The sequence below is a fragment of the Balaenoptera acutorostrata genome, chromosome 2 (assembly GCF_949987535.1).
Source record: "Balaenoptera acutorostrata chromosome 2, mBalAcu1.1, whole genome shotgun sequence".
Classification (NCBI taxonomy): domain Eukaryota; kingdom Metazoa; phylum Chordata; class Mammalia; order Artiodactyla; family Balaenopteridae; genus Balaenoptera; species Balaenoptera acutorostrata.
In genome coordinates this window covers 41,852,751-41,865,171 of record NC_080065.1, presented here as the reverse complement: position 1 = coordinate 41,865,171, position 12,421 = coordinate 41,852,751, and positions in this window count along the sequence as shown.

The window sequence follows — 12,421 nt, the reverse complement described above, 5'->3', positions numbered from 1 at the left end:
TAAAAACAAACCAAAAGGTGGTTGATGTTTATTGTAATGGAGCAGCACAAACCCTGAGGGGATTAACTAATCCGTATTCACAAAGGCACCTTCAGACTGAAGCACCCACTGTTACTGAAAATCATTTTTAACTAGATGAAATATTTCAGCAACAGTTGCTTTTTGAAACAAAAATAAACAGACAAACAAAGAAGGTAGAAATTAAGTAATCATAAAATGCTCACTTTGGTTTTGGAATAGGTATATCACGGGTAGCAAATTTGTGTGTGTGTTTATGTAATTTCCTTGCTTGTAATTTTTCAGTAATTCTGCAGGATAAATCCAATTCCTTAGCTTGGCCATGAGGCCCTTTGTAGTCTAAATCTCACCATCTTTTAATTCAATTTCCACAATTCTCAGGCAGTAATCTTATGTCCAACCCATGAAGAAATACTAAGTAGGTCCCTGAGCACTCATATCTTTCTCTTATCTTCTTGTCTTTACTCACGTGGTTTCTGATTCTTGGAAAGCACATTACCTACTGTTGAGCTGATAATTTCGCCTTCAAAATTCCATTTCCCTAAACTCTCAAATATACCAAGAACTTCTTTGTCTTTTGTATTCCTGTGGTATATATCCATTTTATCACCCCTAATGTATATGTTATAATCATCCATATATTTGTTTGTCTCCCTTTATTAATTTATTTGTTCATTTAACAAATATTGAGCAATAAATATGTGTGAGGCTCGTTCTATGCATAGGGAATACACATCTGTAGTCAGGGTCTGGAATAGAAAGCACTCTGAGTATTTACAACAGAGGGGATTCAGTGCAGGATATTGGTTACTCGGGTGATGGAGGAGATTAGAATCCAAGCAGGGCATGAGGAAATGGTCCAGAGGTTAATAATATCAGTTAGCGTGCAGTGCAGGAGCTAGCTGGAGAAACAACTTCTGCTGGAGAGGCCGCCAGAGGAACAAATGGAGGGAGGAATACCCTACCTTCTCCCTTCTCCTGTTTGCCAATCTTCTGTTCCGCTTCCCGCTGTCCAAGTCCACCTGGAAGGCGGCTGACGCAGGAGCATGAGAAACAAAGTAGGCTCAGCTCCCCCTGCAACGCAGGGCAGTGGAAGAGTGCAGAATGGATCTGAAGGCCAAGATGCCCAGGATTGGCACAGAGGTAAACAAATAAAAAGACATTTCCCTGTCCTCATGAACATATGAGCATTTCATTGTATTTCATCTCTGTATTCCTAACTCCTCACATAGTAACTGCACGTGATAGGTGGCCAATTTACATCTTGAATGCCTTAATTGATGAATGAAAAAATAATTCAGAACAAATCATCTTTATGATCCTATGGTTCCCTCCACAACTGACCAACAACTTCATAGAAAATATTGGGTGGCAGCTTTATCTGTTGATACCAGATTTACTTCCCGCGTGGGTATCTGTGATTCTTATTACAGACTGTATTTTCTGTGGTGTTTTGCTCTGGACCTCATAAATCTGATACCATTCCAAGGCTTTAGAGTCCTGAGGATTATCAAGGTTACTGTATTCCAGGAGATGTGAATTGCTGTGACAATTTTTGGGTTTTGTTCTGTTGTATTTTGCAGGACATAGTCTGCAACAACAGCTTTTCTGGCAGATACCGTACTCAGCATTCTGTGAGCGGAGCAATTAGATTTACCTTCAGCAGCCTGGGCAGGGGATAGGGCATTGGAACTGACCTCAAGCGCTTCTGGAGCAGACATATCCAGGATTCTACTCAACTTGTTGGCAAAACTCCGTAAGTGTTGTGCAAATCATTTGTATTAGCAGCTGTACTTCTTACTCTATAAAGATCCTCTCAGTGGTGAAGGTCTTTTTCTGGGCCATTATAAATGCCAAAATTAGTTCAAAGGGCATAGATTTCATAAACATTGTGTAGAAGGAGATTTAGTTCAGCAAACACTTTGGCATGTTGAGCCTGTGCTTGCAATTGTGCTGATCAGTGGGTGAGAGAGACAAAATCACAGAGCAGTTAAGCATCTGAGCTCGAGTTGGATGGCCTTGGTTCCACCATTCACTGAAATGTGACCTTGGCCAAATTCCTGTGCCTTTCTGCTTCAGTGTTCCAATATGTAAAATGCGGATAATAATGGTATCAACCTCAGAGGTTACTGTGAGTATTAAGTGAAGTGAGAACAATGCCTTGTACGTAGTGTTAGTAAACATCATCATCATCACCACTCTTACTAATAAGCACTCTTATTAATACATTCCTGCAGGACTGAGGCATCTTCCCCTTTGTATCCACCTAGTGCCCAGTGGAGAACCTGCAGCGCGGTAGCTACTTAGCTTTTTTAGAGATATTAAAATGCAGTGAAATGCCTCAAGTTGCTTCCTCTATCCTATTAGAAAATGCCCTAATTTCAACCCAGATTCATTCAATTGGGGAAAATCTGTACCATATACAGCATCTCAGCCTCTAGGGTGTCTCCTAGCTCTCACTCTCCGTCCACCCTCAGTTTGCATTTCAGGATAACAGGAGCTCAAAAGAAAGAGTGGAGAAGATAAGGGAGAAAACAGAGATAAGAGAGGGAAATTCAAAGTGGTTGGAGAATGGCCAAAGCAAGACACAGAGCAAGGCCCCCAAGGGGAATAAAATTAACAGAAAACTATACTCTTCTCCTGCTTGTGCATTGTGCACTCTGTTTCCACTCTCATGGGGCCCTCATGAAGGTCCCCTTGCTTAGTAGAGGGCCTGCCTGCTCCTTCCTCCAGGCACTCAAATCTAACCATCTCTGTTGGTCCAAGGATGTGCTCCTCCTGGGGCCCATAGGAGAATTTTCAACACAGAACATAATTCCCTGAGAAGCTTGAGTAGGTATTGCTTAGAGGCCCAAATGTGATCTTGCTGTTTTCACTCATTAATTCATCCCGCACTGGGTAACTTGCTCATTTACGGCATATTGAGCGTCTTACGCTGTAGCAGCCACTGGATTCAGGTGCACAGGACAGACGTATAAGTCTAGGGCTTTAGCGTCAGAAGACAGAGAGACATCAGTGTAAATGAATAATTATGTTAGTGAGAGAACTTTAAACAAAAGTATATACGGGTGCTTTCCTCACACCCTAACTTTCTCATTCTCTTCTCTTCATGCTCAGTTAACTGGTCAATTCAGTTTGCCTATTCAATAATTTTTTATTGAGTACTTGCTATATGCTGAACGTTTCCGAAATTTGAAGTATAAATAATATTTTCTTTCTCCCTGGGTCTTTACAAAATGTTAGGGAGACAAAAAAACCTTAAGAAGCCTCTCTTAACATACATTACAGTCTGGAAAGAGTTCATGGAGAAGGTGGAGCTTAGCTTGAGCCTACAGGTAGTGGATTGGAGATTGGTTGGTACCTGGAAGTCAGAAGAAGAGAAACTTCTAAGCAAAGGGAGAAATTTGGGGCCCTCAGGAGAGTGGACAGGCTCACGGTGTGTTGAAGGGACATGGGAAAAAACTAATGGCTGAATTCAGGGTGTTGGGAGGGGGAGGTAGTGGGAGATAAGGTTGGATTGATGAGAGAGGTCAAATTATGCAGGACCTAGAAATCCCAGGAAAAAAAACAGTCTAATTAATTAGGGTATGTAGTACATACTCTGCCCAAGACCCCATTCTCCACTTGGTGGGAAAACAAAGGGCTAATGAATGAATTACAGGTTTTCTTTGGCAAATTGAACACACGAGATAGTTCTGTTGTGAAGAGAAGTTGATATCTTGTAGCCTGGACTTAATATTTAACTTCTTGCCATGGCCATCTTGATCAAATGTCAGTCCCCACTGCTGCCTTTAAACCTGTTCACTTTGGTATCTCTGTCGTTGTGAGGTCTCTTGTGGCTGCATAGAACATCGTGGTTACCTGGATTCCTAAATTGTGCTCACGTTGCTGCCTTTTGTCTGCAAGTCCTGAGAGGATGACAGCTTGTCAACAATGTCACAACCCAATATGGGCCAACCTTTCACCTTCTCACCTTCCAGAATGAGGCTTTTGAAAATATGTCAACACATATGCATTGGAGTGTGATTGTGGAGATAGAGTGTGGGTAAAAGTGCAGTTTCAGTCACGCTGAGGAAAATGCTTATTTACGTGGATAAATATGAAAAATAGCAGATGAATAGAAACATACATTTTTTTCACTGGAGTAGCTACACAACCTGAAAGAAATAATAGCAGCAGAGCTACAGAGAAAAACCCAGTGAGTTACTAAGCATTTAAACAAAAGTTGAATTTTGTTTATAAAAAGTAGCATGAGAAATGTGTGGGATAGAGTCAGGATTAATATGATTTCTCTAGCTAGAGGGCTGAGAAACAAATTTCTCTTGGAATTCTTCTTGGTTTCAGAAGGCTCCCACATTATGCCAGAGACCTCCTTGCCTTCCCACTTTCCCTGTCGTTTTTCACCTGGGCTCCTTTCCTTTGTTGGCTGCGTAAGGAATGAAAGGCCTCATGCCCACCTCCTCACCCCACATTAATTAACAAAACAAAACAAAACAAAACACATGGCTAATCTTTCCAGGTTTTCTGAGGGCTTTCCCAATTGTGTAAAAGGACTTTAGCTTATTAAAACCCCCCTTTTCAACACTCTTTTTTGTTTGTTTGTTTGGCCTACAGAAAAAAAAAGCAGTCCCCTAAATACTCAAAGGAATGAAGCAACCTCATCTAATATGTCAAAGGAGATTTTTTGTGTCCTGTGAGTTTCCTGGGAATTTGATACCGAGGGTGAAACAGGAGGTTTATGGCTAAGGAGGAGGGGAGGCACCAGTGGAAACTGGAGGCTACACAGCTCTAAGGGAGAGACTCTTCAGGGTTTACTCCGCTTTTCGTTTCCTTCCTGTAGCCAACAACTACACTCATCCTGACCAGGCCTGGCCAGGCTTTGACATGAGCCCAGGAAATGCCTTTGGTGCGCTTAGGACCTGCCCTGCTGGCGCCTTCCCCCGCCCCCCCCCCCCCGCCCCTCCTCTTTCCCCAGCCACCCCACTGCCTGCTGGTCCTCCGCACTCTGTGGCCCCTCATCAGCCCCCTCCTGTCACCCGGACGGTGCTGCTGGAATCCTCACTCTACTATTTGATGTGAGAAACAGGTTGTGAGAAAAACGTGTCAAGGTAGGTATATTTTCAAGGCAAATTAGGAAATATAGAGAACAACCGGATCCCAAGTTGAGGTTCAACTATTTTCTCTTTTCCCAGAGGGGTTTTCTAATTGCTATTTTCGAACAGTCACCATTTTGTTATAGTGAATTTGCAAAACAAGATTTAGATATATGATTTTCCCTCAGTTTATAATTTGGTACCATTGGGGTAGAAGGGCAGAAATCACTGAAGGGAGTGTCTATAGCATACAGTAACACTGCTTTGCCTGCAGTATTCTCACATTATAGTTCTTAATTTATTCATCCAAAAATATTTGCTGCTCACTTACTCAGGGTGGTGGAGGATACCAAAAAACAAATATAAACAGGTTTTTATTTGGAGGCGGTTCCGTTCTAGTGGAAGAAAGGAGGCAAGCCTGGTGCTGTTACCTACAGCAGAATGTGATGGAAGCCACGAGAAATGTTCAAGTTAATGGCTATGAAATTGTACGGAAGAAAGAGATTGTATCTGGTGATGGACTTCGGGGAGGAGATAGGATTTCTTCTGAGATTTTTAAGAAAAGAGGATTAAGGCCAGCTGATCTGACAGTGGGAATGGGTAGAATGATTTGGATCAAAGAGAAACAGTGTGAGGAAGAACATAGAATTAACAATGTCCAAGGTTTAGTGGATTCAGGGATTAGTGGGGAAACTGGTTTGACAGAAAATAAGTCATGTGTAGTGATTTTATGATAAATAAAGACGGAAACTCTTTGGTTTCTTCATAGAGGGCTTGAATGCTGTGCTAGGATGTGTGGTTTATACAGTAATGAGAAACCACAGGATCGTTGAGCAGGATAGTACCCTGACAAAGAGGTCTTCAAGGCTCAGTGAGAGGTTTCCTTTCATGTACCCACCTATCACATCATGCAGCATCCTGGATTGTAACTACCTCTGTATATACTCTCTTATTAAAGACTGTAGACACTTTTAAGGCAGGAACTACTTCTTGAAAGTGAAAGATGGGCATCTGGAGAACACCTGTCACAGAGTGTGGTACATACCATGGGCTAAAAAAAAAAAAAAAAGTGTTTTGAAGAGATAAATGAAAATATTAGTGCTGACAAATACTGTAGTAGTCCAGGGAAAGCAGAGATTTTTTTGGATGGAGACTTGACAGTTCTTGGAGACTGAGTGGATGCAGTGGGGAAGAGAGATGGTTTTCAACCTGGTGAGTTTGAGAATGAAGGTTGTCTTGAACAGAAATAAGGTTGTCAGTGAGCCCTCAGCACTGCTATTTCAATGGGAAATGTGCTGGTGCACACTTCCAAACCCTTATCCTTAGAATTATGCAAGCTGAAATAGCATTCCCAATCCCTGAAAACAGATGTCAGTCAGACATTACAAAAGAAAATCAGTATGTTTATGAAAGTTCTTGTTTGCTTACACATATTTTTTAGAACTTTTGTATACTAAAAAATGAATCATGCATTTGTTGATGCTTTTTGAATGTCTATATGCAGCTTAATATTTTGCCTTAGGTCCAATGTATGAACAGTCTCTTTCACTCTGAACAAATTAAGGAAACTTAAAGAGGATGGAAAGTGGTGGATCTCTTATTCATTGAATTGTTATATTACATATGGCAATAATTGTTATACTATTTATGGTAATAAATGATGACTCTGCCCTGTTACTTCCCCCAAATCATCCTGGTTGGGTAGCAGAAGTGGAGAAGGTATGAAAGAGGTGGAGAGAGACTGTGGTCACCTTCAGTCCAAAGTGGTTGTACTTACTCTTCGTCACTTTTTTCAGTAATACTAATAAAAATTTAAATATTATTTAATTGCATGGTTTTAAAAAATTAAACACTTAAATGTTTAACAGGTTAAATTTATGAAATTAAGCACATTAGCAAAGAAAGATTATTGGTGGTGGTAGGTAGAGTGTAATTTTGAGGAATGCAATTTTTTATACAAAAAAATCCCAGAAGTAGTGGTAACTATAAGTCAGTTCCCCAGAACCACAAAGTATTGCAGGAATTTGGAGCAGGGAGACATCATTTATGGCTGAGTGATCCAGAAAGTATTCATGTACTTGAGGGTATGAGAATTATGGCCTTGAGTTATAGATAGATTTACAATAGGCAGGAATGCAAGGAAAAAGATTCCAAATAATAAATTGCAGAAAGCTATGCTGTTCCACGGCTGCTGCAGATTAGAACTAGAAAACTGGTTATGCTCTAAGCCTATAACTATTAAGAAATATGTATCCCTCATGTATATGTACGGCTGAGTCGCTTTGCTGTGCACCTGAAACTATCACAACATTATTAATCAGCTATACTCCAATATAAAATAAAAAGTAAAAAAAAAAAAAAAGAAGAAATATGTATCCCAGAAGTTAACCAGGAAACACATAAAGATCATAATGTTCCCAATTACACAGCTGCAAAAATTAAGTTAGATGTCACAGAGTAGTAAGTATATATAATAAAATTCAGGTTCCTTGCACTTTATACCAAGTTAGAAGAATGCAGTTGCTTTGGAAAGAATCTTATTTCCTCACTGACATAATTACAGATGTACTTAATTCCATCACTGATTTATTTTTATTGGTAATGAATATTAGTACTTTAGCCTAAAATATCTCTCTTCCTTGTATGTCAAGTAGTTAATGACCTGTAAATTAACTCTTAAATATGCTAAGGAAACTCATTATTTAAAGTAATTATTTAGCAAAGCAATGATACTTTGGTTTTGCAAATTACTGACATTAATTTATAAATTTGTAGGTATCCAGTTTTATGGTTCATTCTGGGCTCTCAAAATGACCTAACAATCCAGGTATTGCTTGCTCCAAAGTTAAGATAAATAATGGGAAGATGAAAATACATAATTCAAGGGTGACAGAGAAAATGTTACCCACATCTAGGGATTCCTCCATTTTCTGCAGGTGATAGAGCTGGAGCCCAGGGTGATGATGATGATGTTAGCTTTGGCTTGTTATAGTCCCCCTGCTGGGTAGTTGTTTAGGTTTATGAATACATTATGTGCCAATTATAAGACATATTTTTGGCTTTAATGTCACTTTATTTGAAGACCATTTTCATCAGATGGACATTTAAAATTTACTTTTTTTGTGTGCCTACTTAGTGTCAAACACTTACTAAGTACTGGAAACAGTCTGTGCCTGGTGGCATGGAGGAGGGTGACCAGGAGAAAGAAGCAGGCAAATCAATACACCTTTTCACTGTGTGCTGAGACAGATGAGTGATGGTCAGATGCTCTGAGAAGACTTAGAAGAAACATCTGGTCCAGACTGAGAGTACAAGAGGAGGTTTTGAAAGAAGTGAAAACAGGTTGAGGGCCAAGAGGAGTAAAAATTGGAGACTGGGAGTGGGGCTGTGTTAGGCAGAGAGAAAAAGCCTGTGAGAGGAGATGAGTAGCAACCGGCTGTCCTCTGGACTGCACATCATTCAGGGTGGTTCCAAAGCTGAGTGTAAGGATCATTGTGGTGGTGGTGAACAACGAGGCTGGAGACGGAAGAGGGAAACAGGGGCCTGAAGTTTTTATTTTATTGAGTAATAAATTGGAAGACATTGAAGGATTTTAAGTAAGGGGTTTATAAAATGAGATTTGCATTTTAGGAAGATCACATTAGCTTCAGTATTATGTAAGGGGGTCAAGACAGTTGTGATATTAATGGATAAACAACAAGGTCCTACTGTATAGCACAGGGAACTATATTCAATATCCTGTAATAAACCATAATGGAAAAGATTATGAAAAAGAATATATATTATTAACTGAATCACTTGATGTACAGCAGAAATTAACACATTGTAAATCAACTATACTTCAATAAAATTTAAAAAAAAATCTAGTAGCTTATTTAGTGGGGACCAAAATGTAGGAGGGTCTGCTGTGTGCTGAGTTAACCCTTTAGTTGCTGCATCTGGGCATGTGGGACTGAGGCAGTGTCTCTTCACTAACATACAGAACTAACATTCAGAATCTTAACAGTCGTAAGGCTGTACTCATATGTTCTAGCTGAATGTCTGTTTTGGGGAGAGGGTCCCGGATTCAGTCAAGGAGAATCACGGGAAGATATTGATATAACCCACATAAAAGTTAACAAAAGAAGTCACAGGAGACATCAAGAAAATTGAACGCACTCAAGACACTCACACAGAGGAATTAAAATGACCTGGCTATTGATTGGTGGGGATTGAATGACAAGGAGGCACTAGGGGATGACTTGCTTCCTGGCTTGAGTAAACAGGTGGATGGTGTTCATTGGTTTTTTGAGAGGAGTGCAAGAGGAGAGTCAAATGGTGGGGGGTTGGGGGCACTGGTTAGAGTTGATTTGAGGTATCCTAGGAGCACCGAGGAAGAGATGCTTGTGTGGCAGTATTTGATCATACAAATTTGAAGCGGAGGGGAGAGATAGGAATAACAGCTGCAGGTTTAGGAGTCATCAAACTACAGGTGGGATCTGGAGCCATGGTGGACAGTGTCTTCCAAGCAGAAGAGCAAGATGCCACCATCCTGGGTGATGAGTCTTCAGTGTCACCCAGGCTACAGCACATCAACACACACACACACACACACACACACACACACACACACACACACAAGTTGACAATGTGATGGATCTGGGAAATGATAAGTCACATCACAACAGACATGAAACTTACTAAACTACTACAAACATTCTCTTGCAGATCTCAGTACTGAGCAAGCCTGCTTTACAGGAGGAGGGTGAAGTGTGTTCACAAACATGTCCCCTTAGGATCCAGAACATCCCTCCTCTACTTTTCCCCTTCACTTGGCTAAATGTGTGCTTTTAGGCTTCTTGGTGTAGAGACAGCATTGTCAGGCCATCGTCTTCAGGTCGTCCTCTCTTTCCTGAATACTAAAAGGAATAGGAGAATTTTAATTGATCTCCAATGCAAAGTCCAGGGGGAAATTCTCGATTTATATCAAGTTATCTCTAACACACAAATTGGGTCTCTTGTTTCCTAATTTACTGCTTTTTCCGAAATCCTCTCCATCTCTTCTATCCACTCTTTCTCAGTTCCTCCTCTCCAGGCCTTTGTACCCGTCAGAATTACTAAAACCAATTTCTAACGTCTCTTGCTTTCTGCCTCCTCTGAAATCCTTCTGAGTACAGCTGTCAGCATGCTTCCAAAACTCCACTTTCATGATGTCACTCACCCAAGGGCTGACAACGATTTTTCCACTGCAGTCAAGTGCAGACTTCTTTCCTTCCAGATTCTCCAGAATAAAACCACACCCAGCGTGTGCAATGGTATTTAATGACTCCTTGATAGAACTCTTCAAGGCAACCAGACTAACTCTTCCCTGACTCTTCCCATCAGTCTGCTGTAATTCTTACACTCGTTACCCATTTTGCCAAGCTAGGATCTCAACAGTGATAAATACGGTTTATTAGAAAGAGCACAAAGATGAGATTCAGAAACACTGACCCTAGGTTTGGAGCCTAGAGATCCCTTTGGCAAGGTGTTTAACTTCTCCTCTGCAAGAGATAAAGATATCTGCTAACACATTCCACAGTTAATGTGGATGGGAGAATGAGACAATCTGTGTGAAAGTGCTGTCTAAATTATCAAGAGCTCATAAAGTAAATCCTATCTAATTAAAAATTTCTCTTATCTGAAACTCAAGAATACCCGGTTTTTAAACTATTGATATGTATATATATTTGGTATCTTTGAAAATTTCAGTCTTCTTAGATACAAGTTACAAATCACTATTATCTGAAATAATTTTAAAAAGGGACCCGGAAGTTAGGAGCAGAAATAGAGGCCAAATACTCAGCAAATTCTCAACATTGGCTTTGCAAAAAAGCAGCCTGTGTAACTTTTAAGTTAACCTGGAATGTAGAACTATACTCTTGCCAGTTATATTCCTATGAGGAGAAATATCATTCCCCATGAGAGGGAATGACAGCTCCACAAGTCTGTAAGATTGAGCCATGAAGTCAAAAAGATAATTATCAAAAATTTGGTTGAGGAATCAAAAACTAAAAACTCAAAAAAGGTGCTTTCTAATATATGTGTTATCTACAACAAAGCAAAAGCAGATATACAAGCAAATAAAGCAAATCATTGTAACTTTGTTGCAAAAAGATTACGAAAAGTGCTGAATAAGTAAATGGAAATACTAGTAAGACACTACTCATTAACACTAATTTAAGGCTTAAATGCCTTTTTAATAAAGGATTAAAGGATCAAAATGTCATTTGGATTGCAGTTTTTGTTTCAACAAATATAAAAGTATGAGTTTTTGTAGGTTCACTCAAGATTCTTTCATCTGTAAGCCTACTTTCCATCCTATCTTTGTTTTAAAGAGCTTGTCCTCAGACTGGGGACAGTCTATTAAGTGTTCTGCTAATGCCCAAGGATCTCGCATGGTATTTCCCCCATTGCTATGATGTAGATGATCTGTTCCTTCCCTAAGAATTGTTGCCTGTATTGTTGGTCTTTCCCATTCAGCATCACTGGCCTTGTGCTATTCATGAATTATTTCCAAACGTGTGTGTTTTCCTTTCCCAAATAGATTGAAGGCTCCTTAAGGTCAACACAAAATCTAATACTCTCTATTCCTTATACTGAATGTCAAGATGCATATTAGACTCTGACAAGTATTTCTAGAGTAACTGAAATCAAGTCTAAAAACCAGAAGTTTGTTATCGATGGTTTTGCAGCTATAAATGTAACATGGGTAAAATATTTTATTTATTACAAGAATATAAATTTAGCTCCTCATAAATATTTACTATTAAAGTGTTTAGAGAACCATATTTATTTATGGACTAATATCTTATTCAGTAATGAAATGTATTTTATAAAGTGGTGCTTTAACAATTATTTTCCAATTACTAACCAAGTCAGAAATGCTTAGAAAATTCAAGACAGTTCATTTGAAATGCTCCAGTTGATATTATGCCAAAGTGTTTATAAATAGAGCATATATATAAAATGTACAAAAATCTTTTGTTTCAATCCTGTATTTCTTGACAGAACTTGAAATTAAAATGGTACTCACATGACCAATTAAATCTACTGCAACTACTTGGGGAATACTGGCAAGAAGAGTTTTTTCTTTTATTCCCTCTTATTTTAAAAGTATTTTTCAGTGAAAAGGGCAGCATCATTTTTAGAGTTTATTGAGAACTTCAAATATCTAGTCCCCAGAAGCAAGATTCATCATGAGGAGTATCTAAGGCCTAACCGAGTTTTCAAAATAGTGCCCACATATACCGTACTTGTTGAACAAATTCAGATTTATTGAAAGTAAACAT